The sequence below is a fragment of the Acanthaster planci genome, linkage group LG19, assembly GCF_054643075.1.
Source record: "Acanthaster planci isolate LZ-2023a linkage group LG19, COTS_SCS, whole genome shotgun sequence".
In the NCBI taxonomy this organism is placed as follows: domain Eukaryota; kingdom Metazoa; phylum Echinodermata; class Asteroidea; order Valvatida; family Acanthasteridae; genus Acanthaster; species Acanthaster planci.
Genome location: NC_141795.1, coordinates 8,201,134 through 8,223,870, shown reverse-complemented (window position 1 = coordinate 8,223,870; position 22,737 = coordinate 8,201,134). Strand labels below are relative to the sequence as shown.

Genomic DNA, 22,737 nt, shown 5'->3' with positions numbered 1-22,737 from the left:
CCGGGGTTTTCAAATCACTTGGCCTAAATTTTTCTTCTGCAACTAGCTTTTTTCCCGCTCTTTTTTTTTCTTGCGCATGTCGTTCATTAAAAGCGCCTACTGTTTTTGTTCTCCAAACAAACAACACTGCATTCTGCAAAGAAGAGAAAAAGGTTTCCAAAATCGAAAAGGGGTTCTTCGAGTGGGCTGGGAGAAACGAAGACACGAGAAACAACAGGACCACTGCAGACAAACACAGCAAGGCATACAGGCTAGCAGTGACGTGTAGCCCAACGTTCCAACGTTCTATTTCAAACGGAAATTTTTCATTTAAGTGTGGGTTTGGGTATTTGTTTGTTTTAAAAGGGACCCGCTACACTGTTAAAAAAAGTCTGTTAAATAACAGTAAGTTGATGTTTTGGGAAAGCACATTCTACCGTCAGTTTTTCTCTGTATATAACAGGAGATTCTTATGGAAGCGTATTAAGGACATGGTAAGAAAAAAAATTTAATTCGTAGGTACGGATTGTTTTTTCGTACGTATGGATTAGTAATCAACATGTTACATTGCATGACTAAGCTTCAGTTCATTGGATCCGAGCGGGACCAAGAGAGGGCGCGATTTCCTTGCAAAGGAGGCTTCTTTGGTAGGAAGTTCACTTTGATGGTTTCCGAAGGACTATGAGATACATACGTTGTACGCGTCTGGCCGTACCAACAAAACAACCAGCACGGCTCTTTTCAACCAATACGAGGATACTTCTGCTCAAGGCGAAATTTGGAATGCACCAAGTGCCTAGGATCATTATTTACAAACCGTTTATACAAAATAGTAATCCGCACGTACAAAATAGTAATCCATACGTACGAATTAATTTTTGTCTTACCATGTCCTAAACATACTTCCATAAGAATCTCCTGTTAGTATAGAGAGAAAAATTGGGAGTAGAATGTAGTGTCCCAAACTAGCAACTTTTGTAATACCAATTGACAACAGAATCTACTTTATTTAGCAGACAGTCTGTGTAACAGCTCATGCAAAAGGCAAATTTCAAGACGCCATAGGAATACCTTCTGAGTAATTCAAAGGGAAAAGGATGCGTTTCAGTTATCACTGAAAAGGAAAACTTAGAGCGGTGTTAAGTTGTTCCTTCCAAGGTTTATATTTACGATAGTAAATCAGTTAAATAAACACGGTACGCTTTCAAAACTGTACATTCTGACAGCATCTATAAAGCGTGATGCCCATGCTCACAGTGCGCTGGCAATAGCTTAACAAACATCCGTTGTCTTTAAGAGCTCCATGTGGGTACATCGCCATCGACTGAAATTGACTCGCTCTTAAAACTGGCGAGTGAAAACGGCCCGACCATGCCGCCCATCAGCTCTGACTGCCTCGGGTCACCATTCGAACATTGACGGCACATCAGTCTTTCTTGAGGTGAAGAAAAAAGCAACAGTAATGTTGGCATGTTATCCTGTTTTCCATCTAGCGCTGGTTATCATACCCCTTGTCATTATCGCCACTTCAGTTTTTTTTTTTTCCTGCGAGTCATGAACCCTCGAAGCGAAGGCCGCTGACGACATGAAAGCCGCCGCCGGGTTTTTTTTTTTTATTTCGCTCAGCCCGATGATTGCTTTTATTATTTATCATCTCGATAATAGTCGAGTGGGCGCGCACTCTGCTATTCCTGACGTGTATGTCCACACATTTATTACCAAAACCTTTTAACATGTTTTTGAAGCTGAACTGGTGTGTATGTGTGTGGCGGGGTCTTAAACTTGGTTGTCTTTGAACGTCATGTGATCAGGCTGACCTGGGCTGGGTGTGCCCCCAACGAAGTGACCGTGACCACACGGAGGTGTGTTTTTTTGTACATGAAAGGTCTTTAAGCAGGCAATCCCTGCAAGGGGTAAATTGAGCACACGACCCCCTTGCACAGAATCTGGGGACGAGTCTGCGCCAGCCATGCTACAAAATAGTCGTGCATTTCGGCCTTGATACTGTTTGAAAAACAGGGGTCCGGGGATGCCGGTAATATAATTGGGCTCATTTTCGACCGGCGCGTTAACGCGGGGCTGCCATCTACTTTTACACCCGGGGGAATCCTGCCAACACGCCCGCTCAATCCACGGCCGTCCCCCCGGGACGGGGAACCCCATACCCGAACCGGCTGTAATTAGGCAATTACCCCGATTTTCGCCGCGGCAAGTCGCGGCGGCTCGCCCGGGCCAGTGCGTCCCTTGGCCCCCGTTGCGGGACATCACACGGTCGCCCCGGCCCCGGTGAGAATGAAAAATTGGCCAATTCGAGGGGCGACGGGGCCACGCCACTGGGAAGGGGGAAAATGAGTTATTTATTGTGCTAACTGTGAAGTGTTCGAATGCATTTTGTTTTCCTTGTTAAAGACGTCACCATTTGGGCTTGTTCGTCGTGACCGAATGACCTTTCGAAACGCACGTGTAGTGTTGGAAGCAGCCCCACAGACTTACAGACAGGGTATAAAGGCATCGGTGATATTATCACTCCATCATCGTCATATCACCATCTTCACCATCACCACAACGGCTCTGTCACTACCTTCACCACTGCATGCATTACCATCATTAGCACCACCAACGAGATCACCCCAATCATCACCATCTTCATCACCAGTGTCTCACCAATGGTCATCCTGGCCATTTTCACCATCAGCACCGTCATGCGCACAGTCATATCTCACCACTTTCATCAGCATCACCGAACACAGCTTTTTCACCTCCAGCACCATCATTATCACCTTCACCGCATCACCAGTGTTTAATATTCACCACGATAACTAACTCACCAACACCGCCATAACACCAAACCATACGTTGTTATAAATCCCCACAGATTGGCGCGATGTCAGCTGATTTTAACACCCCTGAAAGTTCATCATCTTTAACACCATCCATAAGAGGCTTTATACCTAGAACAGTCCACGGCACCATATACTGCACGAACAGAGGCATCTTTCAAGTCACAGTGCGTGCCTTCGCTACACCGCAACATACATCAACTCGCCTCATTTATAATTCATCTTCCCCAACGCGAGCTGAAGGAGAAGGCGACAGGCGCAGCGCATTAGCCAGTTAATGTGAAGGACTAGACCACGATGCATGAGACAGACGAAGGTAAATAGCCCGCTCTGTGAATGTCAAAATAATCCCCCACAGTATGTTCGATTCCTCCGGGAAAGTAAATTTCAGATTTAAAATCTGGTTTCCACCGAGACGGGAGTGAAATCTGAATGTATTGTGTGTATGTGGCACAGCTCAATACTTGTAGGTAAAAGCTGTAATTGGGACATGTTTAACTTGCGCAGATGTGGGTATCTGCGTGCATTTTCCTATAGAGATTTGCAACATCTTGACGAGTGCACGACGGACACCTCATGAAAGTTTCATCGGTTATAATTTCCCCGTACAACTCTAGAGTAGGATGTTCAAACTTCAAGTCGTACGCCCATAGCACTGTGGTGACTGTTTGGCAACGGCTTTCCGGTATAAATGGGTCCCTAGCTCCTTAACAGTCTTGTCATTCCGGGTTAATAGTTCATTTCTTAATGAAATAAAAGCCTCGATGATGGTGGACACTTAGCCTTCTTCCGGTCAGTTCGTTATGGATTGCTTGCTGAACTCCAGTGCTCGTCACCAACACTGAATTACCGTTCACGCACGTTGCTATACATGGCCAATTATGAATAAACTTTGGATTGGGCGTCACGTTCTTCGAGCACGTGACAGTTGATGCGGAAGAGACCGGTCCTCCTAAAAGCAGTCAGGTGTGGCTTCCGTGTGCGAGCTAACGAGGGCGCTATAGCCCAATTATTTTTGACGAATGAGGGCACTCGAACTTCCCAAGTTCACTGCGCTGTTAATTCTTGCACGCTTTGTTAAATAAGTGCATTGCAGCATAGTAACCAGAGTAAAGTACAAGTGAGCTAGAAGCGAATCCGATTCTCGTCATCAATTGGCGTTTTCTGGGATTCAAAAAGGGGGCAGGAATCAGATATCAAGTTAGAGTACTTACCTCGCGGGTACACATGTGACCTGTTTCATACCATGGAAGGGTTCTACACCTACAAAAGTGCATGCTTCAGTTTTCCCAATGAGGTGCTGTTGGAGGCTGAAGACTACAATCTAACATAAAACGAGCGTTTCACAATAGTGTGCCTCCCAAAGGTTGCAACGCGTTGCCCAATCGCAGTGCGTGAAATCTTTCGACCCAATACGCGTCTGGAAAGGGTCGACAGGTTTTGCGCACTGTGATTGTTGAACGCGTTGCAAGCTCTTGGAGGCGCACTATTGTGCCCGTATTGTTCAAGCATCTGCCAACACGACGAGCAATTTTTCAGCATCTAAACATCAACATGCATGAAAGCATCACCAAAGAATGGCACAGGAGGCGAATATTCAGCTGACTTTGACACCAGAGCATAATAGTCTACGATGTTGGTGGCGCCGTTCTAACACTGCAGTATGCATGAGGCACCTTCTGACGTCACACAGTCACTTGAAGTCGTTTACCCACCCGGCTACATCACCGATGCAAAAAAAAGTGGAGGGCCGTCGTGCGCTCACCGCGCCTCACCCATCATCGACGCTGCACAACCCTTGAAATTACCGACAAGGATTGCGGAAAGTCCTTACACGCTCGCTGAAGACGCTCCTCAAGTGCCGCGCGGAGCGGTTTACTGGGAGGCTCAACCCCCGCGAGCGGCCACTTCTGACTGGCTTTGGCCAATGCACCAGAGAACGGGCTTGAACAATTCCTTTCCGGAGCTGGAGTGAGGGGTTCTTGGGGGAGTTCGTGTTCAATGTTTAGAAGGGGGGGCACTTTGTTTTAGGTTTTTTATAGTGCAGGGAATCCCGCTTGAAAGTTAAGAGTGCGTTTCTTGTCAAGTTGAAGAATGGCTTGACACGGGCGCTAAGATGAGGGAAGGAAAGTAAGGGCGAGTGCGAACTTGTTCGTTGTTAAATTGCCACAATCCATTCAGAGATTCTAAAAGGTGGCTCCCCTTAGGCTTGCCATACAGTTGGGCACTCTTCATCCACGACACATTCCGTTTGCGTGGACGCAGCAATACAAACGGAATCTAACAACAAATCGTCCGTCCACCTCATTTATCTAAGGAACACATTAGCTGTAAAATGAAAGAAAATAACCAAATACAGCAAACACGACACCCTGTTTCAATCTGCTGAAGTATTCAGTCAACAGGCACTATATATTATCTCCAGGATTATGCATGTGACGTCATATGCTTGTTGATGTAAGTGGATCACGCACGTTGGCGATAACTCTGTGCTGAAATTGTTTCAGCAAGACACACAAGCCAATGAAATTTATGCCACCCTTTAAGGAACCGATAAAGACTTAGCAATTTCATTAAGCGATGCATCATTTTATTCTCCTCTTCTGTTTCTCTCCATCACAGGTGAAATTAGTGAAGTACATGTTGGGGTTATGGCATGGAAGGTAGGTCCAGATAGCCTTCGCCGCAAAATGGCTCGTGCATTCGCCCGAACCTGCACATTAAGCGGCAGTGATGTACGGTCTGCGCCGGTCACGAATGGATTGAACGGGAGTATGAGAGCGGAAATAATGAGACTTTTACGTGACTGAGGGTTAGGCGTTGAGACATCACGTTCACTTTCAAGGAGGACTTCCGCATCCTCGGAACTTCAAAAACCCGTAAACAGGCAACAAACCTGCCCTTGTATTTCCCACAGGCTTCTGTCGGGCATGCCCCTCAGCTAATTGAGAGCAGTGGAGATTCCAAATGATGCGATTTGTTGCAAGAGCAAGTAAAAAGCCCCACCCCCTGAAAAAAGAGCAAGTGTATACCTTTCTGGAACAGGTGGAAGGCGTAGGCGTGAGATAGACGTGATCAACATCGACTGTTTCACTCAGAAATCAGGTTAGCACATGTTTGTCCCTGTTGCCCATACGACGGTGCAACAGGGCTCATTAAGCATAATACATATTTTACGGCAAAAATTGAATTCTGAGATAGGCCTATTAACCTCCTTTCTTGTGAGGTGAAAAGGTAACCTATGCCTTGTAACCTTTGACGCTTGTTTAACCTTTGATAGTCATTAAATACGTGTGGTTACTGAGAACGTGGCATCGAGCCCAATTCTCTTAAAAATTCATCGCTCTACCCTTTTAAGCTTGTAACTGGCTGCAGGGCTCGTTTCTCCGTTTCTGAATGAAATGAAAAAATTCGACACCTGTAAGCCCCTTGTCACTTGGTCCCAGACGTTGATCCCGCTAAAATGCGCCGTTGGGCATAGACAAAAGAGAAAAACTTTTGATATATTGTCTCAAGCTTTCGTAATCATGGCCACACAGTCCGGGCCGCGGTCTGGGGCATCGCCGGATTCCGCCACCCCCCCACCAGTCGGTAAATAATAATCCAGGAATTGGTAAAGCAAATATGGAGCATATCATCTATGGTCGCTTCAGAGGCTCCGTGCCTGGATGACACCGGTCAACCGTCCTCTCCAAACAATGCCCGATTCAAGGTGAATTTACCACTTTTAATTTTAGGCGCCAAGGCGGTGGTGGCTCATGATAAGGGAGGCGGAAACCGCTGGACGCGGCGCGGCCTGCGCGCAGACGACACTTTGTGACTCACCTACCAATGCAAATGTTGTCGCTCAGCGTGACAAACACAGCCGCCGATTATCAAAGAATCGGTTAATTGCGCTAATTTTCTGCCAGACTCGCCCCTGAGCGGAGAACAGGAGCAGGGAAAAAATCACATACGCAAGAATGGAAGAAAAACTGATGATTTTTCGTATGCCATTCGGTTTCGGGGTGGGGGGAGCAAACATCGATAATGATTGATTCGGACCGAAATATGAGAGTGTAATCCGCGTCGATGTTTAGTCGGGGGAGAAATACACGTGGTCAGGCGCGATGTAGTTATCTCCCGGGAATTACATATGCAGCACCCTACGCGGTGCCCACGGGCAAGAAACACGAGTGTTCCGCTACCCCTCTATCCACGATCTCTGTTCTCACACTGGACGGTTAAAAGACACGGACAACAAAAGTATGCCGATTTCTTCCTTTTCACCCGCTGGGATAATTGGACTTCTAATGACGGAAGGCTCCCCGGGCGTGCTGTATCGACGTGGCATCCCCCGAGCCCATGGGTTCTAATAGAATTCTGGCATAAGACAGAGAGAGGGGAGCTGAGCCCTGGCTTGGCACTTATCGCATGCTCCAGGGGGAGATGTATTAAGCGAGGGAGTTTATATTTTTCTCACTTGAAATTTGTGGTCATGCACGTTGGAGTGAATGGGTTTTATTGTTTGATTCCCCGGGGTCAGGCGAAGGCCATGTCAACCGATCTTAAGGCCTATATATTTTTGGGAAGGCTAGGAGTGTGGAAATTAATTTTCCGCATGCTTGTCCCTGTTGGCGCCAGTGCTCTGAAAATCAAGAAAGCACACAAGAAAATGGATTCTGTAATTAAATTAACACCTGTAAAAGAAAAAAATGTATCTCATTTCACCGCATTTCGAAGCTGAGAAGCACTTGAAGCTAGGCTGGTAACAAATCGAGTCAACTTGACTTCAATTTGATTCGTTTCAGCCGGACCAGAACAGCTGAAAATGCTGCGGGGGGGGTTGTTAAAATGTGCGACATGGAAAAGACACCAGCATGCTGAATAATTATGTATGAACACAGCTGTCTCAAAGCAACACTCAGTCACATATTTGATACATGCTTAAAAACCGAAGATTACAGTTTGTAGTTTCTCCCAAAGGCTTGAGCGAGCAAATGGCAAGACAGAGAGATAAGCAAACCTCGACGGACCTTTTGTACCGCGGAGACGAGGATGCAGAAATGCTGTAGAGGAAAGAAGGACATGTGCGAAGAACATGCCGAGAAATAAATAGCGAAGCCGGAAGACAGACAGATTGAGACTAACCACGCAGAGAAGTGTCAACAATCCAAAAGTACAGCGATGGGCATGGTTGCCATGGATACCAGCGAAAAGTAGGTGAAGCGAGCCGCAATTTCTCGAAAGGTCGAATTGGGCCCAATCTAGGTCAATTAAGTTCGTCCCGAGCCCTTGTCCTTGTGCTCCTTCTTTTTTACCAGGAGAAAAAAAATATATCCCCGATGTTTTTGTCGATTTGAAGCTTTTCCCCCACTTCTGCGAGACGCAAAATCTTTCCAGTGTGCATCCTTGTCAAGATACGGCTTCATTTGCTAAAAAGCGTTTGAAATCCTGCACCTTGCATGCTTGTAGCGAAGTTTAGGCAGGGGTGCATTATAGCGCTGAACAATCTGCCTCTCAAAAGGTGAGCAAGATTTTATCGATTAAGTTACTGAGCGCCAGAAAACAGCTTGATTTCCCGCCAATCTTCTATGAAGTTTAATCTGCCTGGAATTCAAATCACTGACTGATGAACAAATTTCATTCAACGGAGAACTTGAGTAAGTTTAATTCAGCTTGATAATACAGATAATCCAAATTAATAGACTTGACAACTTGTCAATAAATTCGATTGAAAGTCATTTGAGAATATTGTCAACTATTCATTAAAGCTGCTTCTGAGTCTCTCTCTTTTTTTTTAACTTTTCTCCAAAGTCTCAACCTCGTCGGGGCTCTCTCAACTGTCCTCATAAAGTTGAGTTTGTCTTTCGTTAGCTCCCGGCCCCAAGTTCTGTCCTTCCTCATCTGCCTCCCTGTTTGCCTTTGGTATACATCTCTCTTGCGATCTGTCTCTCTCGTGAAACAATCAGCGCTGCTCTGTCCACAGCCGGGGCCCCGTTTCCAGTAGGCAGCCTATCCATCGTTGGTCGCCTCTTTACACAGTGCCTCGGCTCTTGTCTTTCCACAAGCCTCCCACTCCGTCCCCTTCTTCGTCTCTCCCACTGGAGTAGCAGGGCATCAGTGACTAGCCAATGGCTTGGTAAACATCCATCTGATCGAGCGCCAGCAGCCGTTCTCTATCCCCCTGATAGATTCCGCTTACACTAGCCCTGTCCTGGGCGCGCTACACGGGGCTAAACACGTCGACCGACACCTGCCTACGTCGTGTAAAAAGACTCGTGACAGGGCGGTGCGGAAGAATAACACACATGAAGAGCCTTTTTTCAATTACAAGCAGGGAACATCAAGGTGTTTATCGGTTGAAGGATGGAGTTATCTAGTGCTGAGATTTCAACCCGAAATATCACTGGACTAGGTTTTCTGGGGGAGCGATATCACAGACCTACAAATGCAGCTGTATTATGTAAGGTGGGCAGGATATCGCAAGGGCCTTGATGATAATTTCAGCCCGTGCTATCGCATCGGAAATCCAGCGAGGACTTGGTCAATGTCTTGGCACGCTCTGGAGGTACACAGGACCCGTTGCTAGAATAATATGACCCGAGAAAGAGGCATGGACCTTACCATTGATTTAAGAGGCTCTCTTCGTCGCTATGTGTACTGTTGGTTAGTTTATTGATCACTGGCAAGAGCTCACACAACAACCTGAGAAACTGGGCTGGAAGGCGGAAACTGCGGAATTTGGTTGGATTCCGACTAAACAGAGCGGGAATTTTGGAAATGATTTTGGACGTATTTTCGAGCCACAGTGATAAATGAGAGATGCCAGCAATAAATTCAGACGTACGAAATTTATGTAGAATGGCCCATAGAGTATAATGATAATGATAATATGAAACAATAAAATAGCAAATACTTTGTAGGCCAAACAAAGAAGTATATATTTGAAATATTTGGAGAAAATGAACTATTCTACCTTTCACTGAGAAACCAAAGCCCTTCAGTGGTCAGAAGACATGTAGACAGATGGACTGCCAGACAGACAGTCGGCCTCATGCAGCGACAGAGTATGCACTCTCTGGATGCAGTACTAGTAGACTGGCAGACAGACTTCACACTGCCCCAGATGACAGACGAGTGTTCAGCGATGGCTCCCGGTAGACGGGAAGACGGGGACCCAGACAAGACAGATGACAGCATAGGAACAGCAGAAACAAAATGAACTGAATTCTTATTAACAAATGAATTCTTTACTTGAAATGAAACCAAATTATTATCATTATACACGAAAGCTTGGAAGACAGAAAACGCAACGAGCAACAGGTAAGACGACAAGAAATGTCTCGTCTTCGCAGACTGAAAGAAAAAAATCCAAACTGACCGAAAACCAAATTCACCACACAGCATTCGATCCCCTAATCAGGTTAAAAATGCGAATGCCCTGCCCGTCTTAAAAACCTGAACTCGAAGTTGATGTACATTTTCGTATTTTGAGTGCATCCCAATTGGACACTTAGCAGCAAGGCAAAACGGGGCTCAGAAGGGAAGATACGAGTGATTTAAATATTCGTTGCCGACGTTGCAATGTTTAGATTTACTGCAAGACGAGGATATTTTAAGTTTCATCAAGTGCGCTAAGGTTTCAAACTTTTTAACGATTTGTTAGCAAGCTCGCTGAACGTTAAAAAGTACGACTATTCACGTCTCGTTTGGTGTGTTCATGAAGCACACATAAACGATGCTGCTCCACTCCAAGATCTGTTTTTTTCCAGGACTGGGAAAGACTTAGGAGTGAAAGTGAAAAGCAATACGTCAAGCCACGCGTGCGAAGCAACCATCAATCACAACCCCACACCCTGAATTTATATCCTAATTAAATAGAACGCTAAACACTCGGCCAGAAATCATGGATAATTGAAGAGTGATTTATCAAGCGGCGCGTTCGAGGCTTAAAAGCTCCGAAGAAGCCCGTCACCGGCCCCCCTTTCACCCCCCCCACGCATACACACACCCACGAGGCAAAGACTCTGCGATTGGCGATATTTACCGGCCAGCCCCCTACACATGAATAAATTGAGCATCAAAGCCTTGGAATCCAGTTGAGGAGGGAAGAGTTATTAATGAAAAATAGTCCCCAGCTAAGATCAAGTGCAGAGTTAACAGCCGGAGGCTCCCATATTTTCCACTGCGATAATTCCGGATCTCACCCATTGCCCCTTTCTTGTTTTTCTTGGTGCATGCGTACAAACGCCTCCACTTATAGGCCGGCCCCGGAGAGTTGCCGCACACAACTGCAGCCTGTTCACACACACATGCACAAAAACCGTTCCGTCTGGTGCCCGCCGTTTCCTCCCTGAGCTCCGTTAACATGTGGGCTACAATTTTCCCCCGGAACAAAATGTCAGGGTAAATTTTCAACACAGCCTGAAAAACAAATACATTACTCAATTACGTAAATGATCACATTTTTATATCTGTAAAAATCGCACATTATCGAAACATAACTGCTTTTTTAGAGTCAATCTAGTACATTCGTAAGGACGGCCAAAACGACACATACAAAATATATTACATTTATTATTTTAAACTTTTTGCGTTTTCATAACTCCATATAATGTATTACTAAGCAACCTTTGTGAGTACCTTAACGACTTCATTTATATGGAAAAAGCAAAAATATTCAGCAAGAAAATTACCATTTAATCATTTATTTTTTTATATGCCTCTCTGTAAAGCATATGAACTTCACATGTGTGAATATGCAAAGGGGACACTATTCTACAGAAATTCATCCACACATAGCACCGCACTAATGCATTAAGGAAAACATCGTACAGCGGTAACTAACTTCCAGTAGGACAATATCGTCATGCCTTTGACAGATCTCATATGCGGTCAGCATGGTGCTCATATTATTAACCCTTCGTCTTGAACCTCAAGATGTCCTTGATTGGGCAATCAGTGACTAAATGCTCTCCTCTGCCCATGTCAAGATCCAATAAGCTCCGTGGCACGACGGATGTTAGCATTTTGTACCGAGAGACTTATCCACATAGCAAACTGCATTGAAATACACAAAGAACCCGGACTCAACGATCATTCTAGTGAACAAACGATCCTTTTATGACGGCTGTGAGCGGCCTATGCCATTTAAATACGTCACAGAGGCTATTATGACGAAAAATATAATGTGCAAGTCAGTCTCAGGCATATACTGCGATATTTTTCTTCTGTTTGTTAAAAAAGGCGGTGAGCTTCCATTTCAAAAGAAATGGACTCAAACACCTTTCCCGTCTGTGAAAATAATTAAAGACAATGCATTTGACCAACATGCGCGAAAAACATACGCGCTGACAACATAATGAGCAAATAGCGACCACGACCCATAGAGGATTATGTGGCTTTACTTTCAATCATAATTGAGACAAATGAGTTTTTAATTTACATCCTTCGGCTGGTAGGCCAAGGAATTCTGTTCAATGCGTGGTGACAACACACTAATGACAGAACTACATTACCCCCGAGTATAATTACTCGGCGAAGTGTGTGTCTCACGCGCCCCCTACTGTGAGCGTTAATTCCTAACTGGTTGCCCGGTGAGGATGAGCGCGAGAAAGAGACAGAAGACGAGATGATCATGTTGGTCGCTTTTAAAAATCCATCGGCACTCTAGATCCGGATCGACAGCGGATAATGAGCACCGACTTCCGCGGTTTTCCCCTCGATCGCGTCATCTTTGACTCTGACAACTGCATAATGCGACGTGACGGCGTTACACGCCGGCTATTATGGAGGCAAATTGCAGACAATCAATTGGGATCGACGTAGAAGGAGGAAAGACGAAGGGGAAAAAGGGAAGGGGGGATACCCACGAAACCCTCGGACTTATATCATCTTTCAACCTTGGATCATCAGCAGAGCCGCGGGGAGCTCAACCTTACCGGGCTCCTTCTCGAGGCTGCAGCGTTATTATCTCCTCCCTGAGACTTGCCGGTGCCACTTTTCAAAACCACACCCGGGCCGTTTTTTTTCACTTCTCGTCATATTCTCGTCATAAACGCTCCCAATGGACCCAGCCGACGCTTGTCTCCCCCTCTCGTGTTTCACGTACCCGCGGGCGGGTCTTCGGTATATAAGGGCAGGCTCCTCCGGGAGCCACCCGATTCTGGCCTTGTGGGGGAAGCAAAAGAATGCCGATCAGGGGAAGACCGTAGGTGATTTGATCAAGCGGGAATAGTACAGGAACTACAAAGATGCGACACTTAATATTTGGCCAGGTTGTTTACATCAAACACTGCAGGTTTTCCCGTTTACAATCTTAGGGCCATTTAGGCTGATATAAGGCTAACTTTACTATAAATCCTATTTACCCGCATGGTACAACTTTTATGATTTTGTATCAAGTCTATCAACAACCATTCGTACTATAAATCTTGATCGCCTGGGCTGCCCATTGGGTATGCAGAGCGGTCTGTTGCCAAAGACACAGCATGTTCCTGAATTTATTATCTCTTCTGTTTTCCTCCTCTCACGTCTTACAGCGCTCCGCTGACAATAATTCAGCTAACGTCTCTATGGGCCCACACCTGCACGTTCTGTTTGCTTGTTTGGTTCAGCCATTTGTGTGCATAATTATAAGATATCACGTGACACTTGCCTTTTTTCCCTTCTCATTATTCACCATTACCATAAACGTCATTCAGTGTCCATCTTTTCCCCTTTTTAAAAAAGTTTTGATGCCTCTGGACTTTTTTCCTGATAAACGCACAGGTACATATTCGTGCCTCAAGGTGATCAGGACAAAACCCACATGTTTATGAAGCTGTCTCGCCTCTATTCCTTATCACAGCACGTCCTCTTTTAATAATTTTTGGGGTAATATTTCTCTGGCGCTTTCACTGCAGTGATCAAACTTTTAGAGATGATTTTTAATGTACACGAATTAAATATCCGATCAGGCAGAGCCTGCCTCCCCGCATAGATGCTGGAGTCACAGTATAGGTGCAGTGCACTAATCAGTGTAGGTGAGAAAATATTGACATGATTTCTCTCCTACCTTTAGGTAACGGGCTTGGCTACGAGAAACGTTGCCAATAAATCTCCCAGCTTTATAGTGTCCACGGCCAGGGCAGCGCCCGAGATGCAATATCCTTGGCATATAATATTCTTTAAGTGCGCCGTAATCCCTTCTAAGTGCCAGGGTTTGATTGCGTTTCCAGAAACGGGCCATCTTTTCCCCCAATATTCAAGATACCGTTTGAATTTTTTTTAATCGCATCACACCTACAGACGGCGTACTACTTGCGAATATCACACAGGTGATGTTGGGGCCTTAAAAACAGGCAAACCACACAGCTCAGTGACAAATCTTTCTCTCATTTCAATGCAGATTGGCTCAGTTGCGTCACAGCGGCTACAAATAATTACTAAAAGCCCCGACAATAAATCAGCCATGAGTAGGTTCCGTCCCAGAAGCGTTTCCTTATTTATGAAAATAAGAGACCCCGGCTGTGACGGGGAACAGAGTTGCCGGTCAACTTTCGCCATTCGTTGTAGCGCTGTGGAGAGCGCGAGGTCATTGATTGATCATCCCGGAGATTGCCTGTGCCTCATTGAGCGCGAACATTCCTCGCACAAGAACCAATTTCCACGATTCTCCGGTCGTTACGGACGCTCAATGAATAATACAGACAGAAAAGGTTGTATCTTACCTTTTGGACAGTCCATATGCTGGAACGTTGGTACCTCCACAAAAGACGAAATCTTGTAAATATGAAATTTTAATGCATTTCACCCTTGGAGCGTCTTCGTGAGAGTTTCTCTGGTTTAGCAATCCGGAGAAGGTTCCTCGTTCTCTAGAAGGGCAGTAAATGCGGGTATTAACATCGCCGTCACGGCCACGGTGTGGCCAATTGGGCATGCAGCTCGCAATGCGGTTATCGGTTGTGCGCTCCGACACTATTCACATCTTTGGCAGTACTCCATAGACAAACCGTACGTAGTTCATCAACGCCGCGTCGTGTGCTGGGCTCCCAGCTGTTTTAACGTCGACCACGCTGTTAGCTGACTGTGGCGGGTCTCGTCTGATTTTACCGGCGGGTAACTATCTAGAGCGCCCCCACAATACCTCGCTGACCATTAATTAGAACGCGGGATCGACGATTTGTCCTTACGTGATTCGCGGCCAGCCGGTGGGGCTAGCAAGTTGCACAACTGTAGCACCGACAACAACCATGGAGAATGGAGCACTCCCTTGGTCTGATCAGAAAGCACCCGATCAGCGGGCGAGACATGCAAAGGAGAAGTCATGCACGATCGAGCAGACGAAAAGGGCTCGAACCATGTTTGCATACGAAATGGGTTGTGGGCGGTCTCTTCCATAAATGATGCCTTCAGATACTTCGGGCTCGCGCAAAACTGAATTGCTACTCTGAAAATACAGTTACAGTCGGTGGCTTTAGCATCATGCTATGAGTTTGGTAGATCCTTTAGAGCAACATGGAGTGCTCACCGATATATAGCCTGGGTATGGTGGTGGGTTAGACTGGGTGTTCACACGGATGATGACTGGGACGTGTATGCAAACCTATAGGGGCATTCTGTATGGCCTACTTCGTTTGCAAGAAAAATTCTGATGGCATGACAATGCCAGGTTTATTTCATGTATCTTAAAATTGTGCACATAAAATGTCTTCGTTGAATTGCACTCCATTTTCTTTGCCCATACGAAGAATGGGCATGTTGCACTTTCAGTAGCCACGTTGACTTGGCGGAATTTCCATCACACCTGATCACTTGATTTCCATTAGCGACACAATGCCAAGACAACAAATGACTCTTTGTGCGCGCGCATGTCATGCGCGGTGTTGTTTCGTTCATTCATGTTCTTCTCTGGAGCTTTTAAAACTGGAATTCAATTAAAGATACGTCCGTCTACTCAAAAAGCACTCCGAAGGACGGGTAGCTCACACAGCACTTTTTGGCAAGCAGGAACGAAACATTATAAGCGTGTTTAAATGTATAGACGGTTTGTATAGCTGCCATCTTGCAGGCCGGTGCTTTTGTTCCAGAGGGGTATGCAAAAAGGAGGTTTCCCAGTGGAACAAAAGAATTGCCCTGCAAGATGGCTACCAGGCAAAGTCTCTTTAGCTACATTTGGGAAGAGCTTTTTTTGTAGATAAAAGCAGGGTTGATGAATCTACTCCCATTCTCCTCTCTCCCTTTGCCTACAGCCGAGGACTTCAATCATCCATGAGAATCCATAGTGTACATTCATGATATCCCAAAGTGCGGCTCATCCACGCACGACGACGGAATCACCACGCACGACTGCACAAACAATCGCCATCCATCATAATACGACAACAGCGCGGGATGAGAGGCTCCGTGTACACGAACGTCTGGCGAGACTCGCGGAGATCGAGACGTGCACTTATGGAAGCAAGCTGCTTTCATTTTTCACTTTGAATGAAACCGGGGATACGCGAGAAATGAGCCCAAGGCACTATTGCAAATAACAGTTCTTGTATGTTTCTCTAGCTCTGCAAAAAAAAAATCCTGGGTATCATTATCTGTGATATAGCACTCTTGTCCTTTAGATCCATTGTCTTCATTGAAAAGACGCGAGCTGTTAAGTTTTAGAAAGGGGAGAGCGAAACAGTGGATAACGATGGTGTTGAACCCACGTAGTCAGAGAAGGTCTGAAAATCCCACTCCAGTGGTCCTTTTAGAATTCGGACTGGGGTCGCCAGAGTTGCAAGAAACGGCAAAAACCTTGGTACTCAAAGATGAAAATAACACGCAAAAACAGGCTAGATGGCATTTACTTTATCCGTATGCTAGTTTGGCTCTATTCGCGGTAAAATTCTTTGGCTTTCAAGTTTCTTCTCTCCGACAATGTAAGGATGGTAACTGTAACATTCTGGTTCGCATCAATGTTAGATCCGCAAGTATGTGCCCGCTAACTATCAGTCATTCCAGGAAGGTAGTACTAGTAGTAATTAGTTTATTTCGGAGTTGAGTTCCACGCTTGATTTCACTAACTTGCTCAAGAACTTTGATTGTCAGGAATCGTCCGTCGCCGGTTACGACTGCAAATGTTTTGCATCTGCATCCTTCGGTCTGCCTATTAAGATTATTAACATCGCAACGACGCTGCGTCACGGTATCTCTTCAGAATCACATTTATCAGTGGAGTACCACAACCAGAAATCTCAACATTCCTGCAAACCCAGGCAAGCCGAGCGACACCATACATGGCTATTGTAAATTTAAGGATACATGCGGTGCTTGCCGCAGGCCTAATTGCGTTACCAATTTTGTTCAGGCGATCCATTGGAAACATTTCTCTGCTCAGGACAATTCAAGACATTTTGGCGCCGTTGACGGCCACGCTCAGTAAAACGCACCCGGGCAACGCGGCAAAGGGACGCAAGGCAGTAAAGCACGTGGCTGGTATCTCGTTAGAGTTTCCCATGCATGGAATTGACATGAATAGACATCTTCCGCAATGTTGACACTATCCGTGAGAAAGTGCTTCCTGGCCGCACTTCCAGCATTATCGCAAGAATCCTAGGAGTCATAATGGCTTCCGTTGTTTCCAGAGTGATTCCGGATTTCTTACATCAAAGCAATACTTATGTGAAATTTCCTGCTTTATTTTGTTTCCATTCTCAGCTAACCCAAGAACATTTTTCCATAATTCTCAGTATGATTTTCTACAGCCATCACTGTTGTTAAAAATGGCGTACAACATAGATTAAGAGAGTTACTCAATAAAGTGAACAACAATTAACCTTCTGCCGGCAACTATACATTATGTTCAAAATAAGGTAAGTTCAGACCTTTCATAAAAAAACGTAATATGTAATTCCCGGCCAAAAAGGTCCTCTTGGAAAAACGATATGCCTTCGAGCGTCATAGGCCCCTAGACGATGCTTCCTAACAGATGCGCCGTCTTCGGAGAGACAGTTGGACTGCATGTCCGTTACTTTGAGTCGGTGGCCAGACCTGTGCGAAGAAGTGGCCCGCTGTACTATAATTGAAATCTCGCCGGGCAGAGGACACCACCCTAACCTTGTTAGGCGGTAATCGGGTGAGAATTCGGCGCTGCGCGGTTTTCCCCCTTAAATCTATTTTTGAGCCATCCGGGTCGCGAAATCGTTTCCATTATGAAGGACAAAATATTATTACCACTCTGATATGGCATTGCCAAGGATTGGAAAAGGTTATTTCTTTTATGATGTTAGCAGTAGACTGCCAAGCAACTTTCAAGGGTCAGAAGTGCTCTGGTTGAGAAAGAAATTAAAGTAATAATAACCCCATTTTTGAACTTATATTTTAACTTACGTTAACTATCGGGACGAAATAATCCAGATTTCATCGGTTATCCTGACTTAATAACAAGCCAATGCACTACATTTTCAAGTTGAACCTAAGTTCGTAAATCTCTTTGACAGTTTTTCTCATTGCAATTTACGATCTAAGTAGATCCTTCTTCACTCAGCCTTGCCGTATAGTTTCTTGAAGTACATAAGATATTTGGCTATACAAATAACCATTTGTTTTGATTCCCTTGTACATTAAGTTTGATAGTATTTTGATGTGTGGTGGGCACACCTGAACGCATGTACCGAAGCGCTCCAAGGTATTACAATTGCTTGAAGCTAATGAGGGGGAGACGAACATTCTCCCACCGAGAAGAATATTGAAGGCAGGAGGAACAGCGGACACCCCGTGTGGCGAGAGAACTTAACGATGATCTACGGCAACGCCTGTGGCCACTACCTGATGTCCATTGGTTAAGGGTTAGACTGTGTTTACGCTTACATTTCGCATATCACTGCAAAGGTTTGACGCATTACGAAGGGTACGTGGTGTGCGGCCCACGTATGCCATTTATGGCAAAATCTTAGTATTTCACTTGAAGCAATGGTAAATTTTACCACGTGCTAAGATAATCGATCCAGAATTGGGCACTTTTTTGCCGAACGCGGGGTACCAGGTGAATTGCCTAGATGTGGGGAAACAGATTATCCAACCGCGTTAAAATATGGGAAAACATAATTCATTTGTTATTGTGTCAATTTTGTTTACTATTAGTTATGATTTTTGTGCCTAACAGTTAAGGGATTCACCTCGTATCTGCGTTGGGGAAAAACGTTTTTACAGTGAACTCTCAGACGCTGTGGGGATACTAGAGATTGGATATATCCTCCGGGAAGAACGGCCACTGCTTGACCTAGGCGAACAAGAGCAACTCAGGGTAATGAGGACACTTCTTGATTACCGAGGGGTCACTTTCTACGGGTAAGGTTACAATTTGATTGCGCAGTCATCACCGCGGTCATCACGGATGTGACAGGGACCGATGAGGGGTGTCTTCAAATCTGACGGTGACAGGTTGGCTGGCTTGCGTGGTGTAGTGGATTAGGAAAACGATACGTATTGAGGAAGCCTGTGTTCCGAATCCTAATGGGAACCTTTTTACTTCTTTGTTTTACTGTGTATTTCCTGTGAAATAAAAATGAAATTCAAATGGTTAATTTACTCTCCAAATTTGAATATTGCTTTCCCCGAGAAAAAAAGCGCTTACCTGAACGCGTTCTCAACTTAAGGCACACTTATTGGATTAGCACCCATATCACTTAGTGTGATAATATATTATCGGCATGGTTCAAACTAGGCATTTTACTTTAAAAGCCTCGTATATTGAAAGTGATGGGTAGTTGGATCGGGTATCGTACTGGGTGTGTTGTAGGGAATTATGTTTATTTTGTCAACTACACTTTCAAACTAGCTGTACACAAATGACCCGACAGTGTAGTCACAACAACGACCAAGTCGGAATCAGGTCGTCGTTGTACTTTCCTCACAGTTTCACCTCCAGTCACCCCGATTCAAGTCCGTCTGGGGAGCGAAACTTAGGATCGGGTTCCCTCGCTCCTCTATTTTGCGACAGTCAGGGGGACTTCTATAATTCAAAGAAATTCGAAAATCTCAGGGGGCCTTCTGCGAACTTGCGCCTGGATGTTTCTATCATGTTAACAGAAGCGTTGTCGTCTCCTGAAAAAAGTTTACCAACGAATGGAACGAAGTATATTAAGAGACAACAAGCATCGAGGCTATGAATAAATCAGTTCAGTGCATGTCCACTTTGCGATGCCAAACGCGGAGATGTCAAATTACTGGCCGAACTATACAGGTGGGGTTCAAACCCTTAATTGATATCATAAGTTAAGATGTAAGGGGTTGTGTTTTGAATGCTGTAATCCGATATGAAGACAGAAAAGAGTTGTTTATACAGCATGCTAGAGGACAGTTGAACGAGGACAGATTATGAATGGACAGACCTTGTCAGTCTGTAGATTTTCGATCTTGGAGGGCGAACGAATAATATATAATCACGTAGTTTGTCCTGTGTATAGCCATGCCTTGCACATGTTGTGTTTGTCCGTGTTTTGCTGCCTGTACAGACTTGTGCTTCTCGTCACACCTGCGCTCTCCTTTCAAATCTAGTATCGAAGAGGACATAATCCTGTCAGTTCAAATCCAAGGCGGCATGGTTGATTATGAGCTGCGAAATCAGAGCATTTCCTGGCTGAGCAATAGGTACACGAGGTTTTAATAATTGTCACAATGTAACTCTCTTGGTGAAGCAAACTGTGTGCTGTTTCAGATAATAATACAAAATAACATTGTTGCATTGAACTCCGGTGAATATTTAGTAGGCTTACTCCATTTATCTTTTCCATTCATCTCAGCCTTGAAACACCTTTTCAAGACTCTTACGTAGTGTCCAATCATAATCACTGACCTGGAGTTCTTTGCTACTCTTCTAAAGTCTGAGTGAATTCGAGCGATTACACGGCGATTTTGCATTCTCCTGTCAGCGATACGGGCCGTGGTAAAGGCCAAACACGTGACGTTTGAATCAGGACGGACGGCCGCCTCCAACAAACAACATCACTGCAGCTTTCATTAGTTCACTAATATTAAGAGCACGACACAAGACGAGCTCGGAAGAGGTATTCCAATTTTATTATCATTAGAAAGTGCACGGACGATCTGCCCAGGCCGCAATTACGAAAGGAACGATTCGGAGGTTGCAGCAAAGTTTATACATTGATATCTGAAAGTGAATTCTTCGGACGGCTTTCCGGGCAGACGTGAGGCGAAAATCTGAAGTTTAGATATTTTTTGTGTGTGGTGGGGGTGGGAGAGGATCCACGAGAATGTGGAACAATACTGACTTTAATAAGCAAGTAAGAGAAAGTCTGGCTTTAGACTCGCAGCTCTTCAAACGTCGAACACTTTCATGTGGATTTGTCGGATGAACTACGGTAAACCAAAACACCACAAAAGGTATAATTAGTATACACTGTTTGTCTCGAGGAATGGTGAAATGTACATCATTTTGATGAAATAACAAAACGTAGAAAAAGGCATTCAACATTTTAAAAAAGTAAGAGATAAAGCGAATGACTGCTGTGGAAGAAGAAGAGATTAGAAAGGTTAACTTATATTTTCCTTTAATTCCACACCTCAGACAATTCTTCCCGTGAATGATGCCACTAAGTCCTAGCTAACAAGCCGAATCTGTTGGCTCACCGTTGCGTCACCAAGCGGCTATAATCATTTGCATTTTTAGTTTGACACTCTGGTCAATTTTTTCTCGGCGCGGCGCCAAAAGTGCAATGCGATATCCCACATAAACGCTGATGAATAAGTCAACGCCGTCATGGACTGGAAAGTCAGATTTGTGGGATCTCTTTTGTTTTCTCTCTGTTAGACCTAAAACTGTAATAAACCAGTTTAACGGAATCGCCAGGTTAATTGTGGAGCTAATCACGGAAACAAAACCATCACATTTCTGTTGGAAAAAAAGAAGACTGAAGCTGGATTCGAGCCACGCCCATTCGGACACAGAGCCGACAACACGGTGAGATAAGCACACCGGACCAAATGGTCCTACATGCACAGACACCACCAGTGTCAAATTTAGTATAGCAGTTTTGCAACACAAGGCATACCATTCTGTCAGCCTTCGTATATACTTTGGTGACTGGGTGGATATTACTTTGAAAAAGTTCATCATTTTCATCGTTCACTGTTGGAAAATTTCACTGGGATGTACATTAAAACGTCGGGACAAATAGCACCGTTTGAGACGGTTTCCTGCACCCTTTTAAAAGAGCCCAACAATTATGACGGAAGATGATACAATCCAAGCACGTGGAAAAACCCAGAAGTCTACAACTCGATAGCATGGTAAATGAAGGCAACATTATCTTTGCATAATGCATTCCCTGAAGGGAGAGACATTGTCATCCTTCTATTGGAATATCATTATCAATTATTCAAATGCATGTTTGTCATCAATTATTCAAATGAAAGTGAGCCAAAAGCCGACATCTGCCAAACCAGTTACGCTGTCACTGCACGGACCAAACCTCTGAGGCCAAAATGCCTTCCCACAAAACATGTGTAATCTTGTATGCATCATGTCTGGGAGGTAATGCAGAAACGCTTCTTGTTCATAAACTGATTGCGTCTTCAGGCGCGAGTCTGTTTCATTCCTTTGAGTTTTTCGCTTTATTTAACGGAGCCCCCCGGTAACGCGCGGCCGAGACTAAGCCAAGTCCAGACGTAGAAACCTTTCCCCCTTGAAGAAGACGCAATTAATCCCCATGTCTGTCCGCAGAGTCCGAATTTGCCGGTGCATAAAGTTCGAGCGAGCTATTAGTTGCCTGCGATGACAGACCCCCACCGCACCACAGACTTTCGTCTTTTGTCGGGGGGGGGGAGGTGGAGGCGGCGAGAAATGCCATGTTCTGATTGGGTGCTCCAGATCGCAGAAAGAGATTCGACGCTCCAGAATGCCTGCACGCGCGCGCCGAGATGTGTTGAAAGCAATTATTAATTCAATACCAAAATT

At 45.0% G+C, this 22,737-nt stretch overlaps 2 protein-coding genes across 2 annotated transcripts in view; one reads left to right on the top strand and one right to left on the bottom strand.

Moving 5' to 3' along the window:
- LOC110977571 (netrin receptor UNC5C-like) overlaps positions 1 to 15,057 on the bottom strand; it is a 121,736-nt gene extending 106,679 nt beyond the window's left edge. The window contains exon 1 of the mRNA XM_022231808.2: positions 14,513 to 15,057. The gene's annotated coding sequence lies outside the window, so the exon portion shown is untranslated. The remainder of the gene's footprint in view (positions 1 to 14,512) is intronic.
- The window catches only part of LOC110984473 (carbohydrate sulfotransferase 5-like), a 253,387-nt gene that overhangs the window by 136,259 nt on the left and 94,391 nt on the right, over positions 1 to 22,737 (top strand). The gene's annotated exons all lie outside the window — the stretch shown is intronic.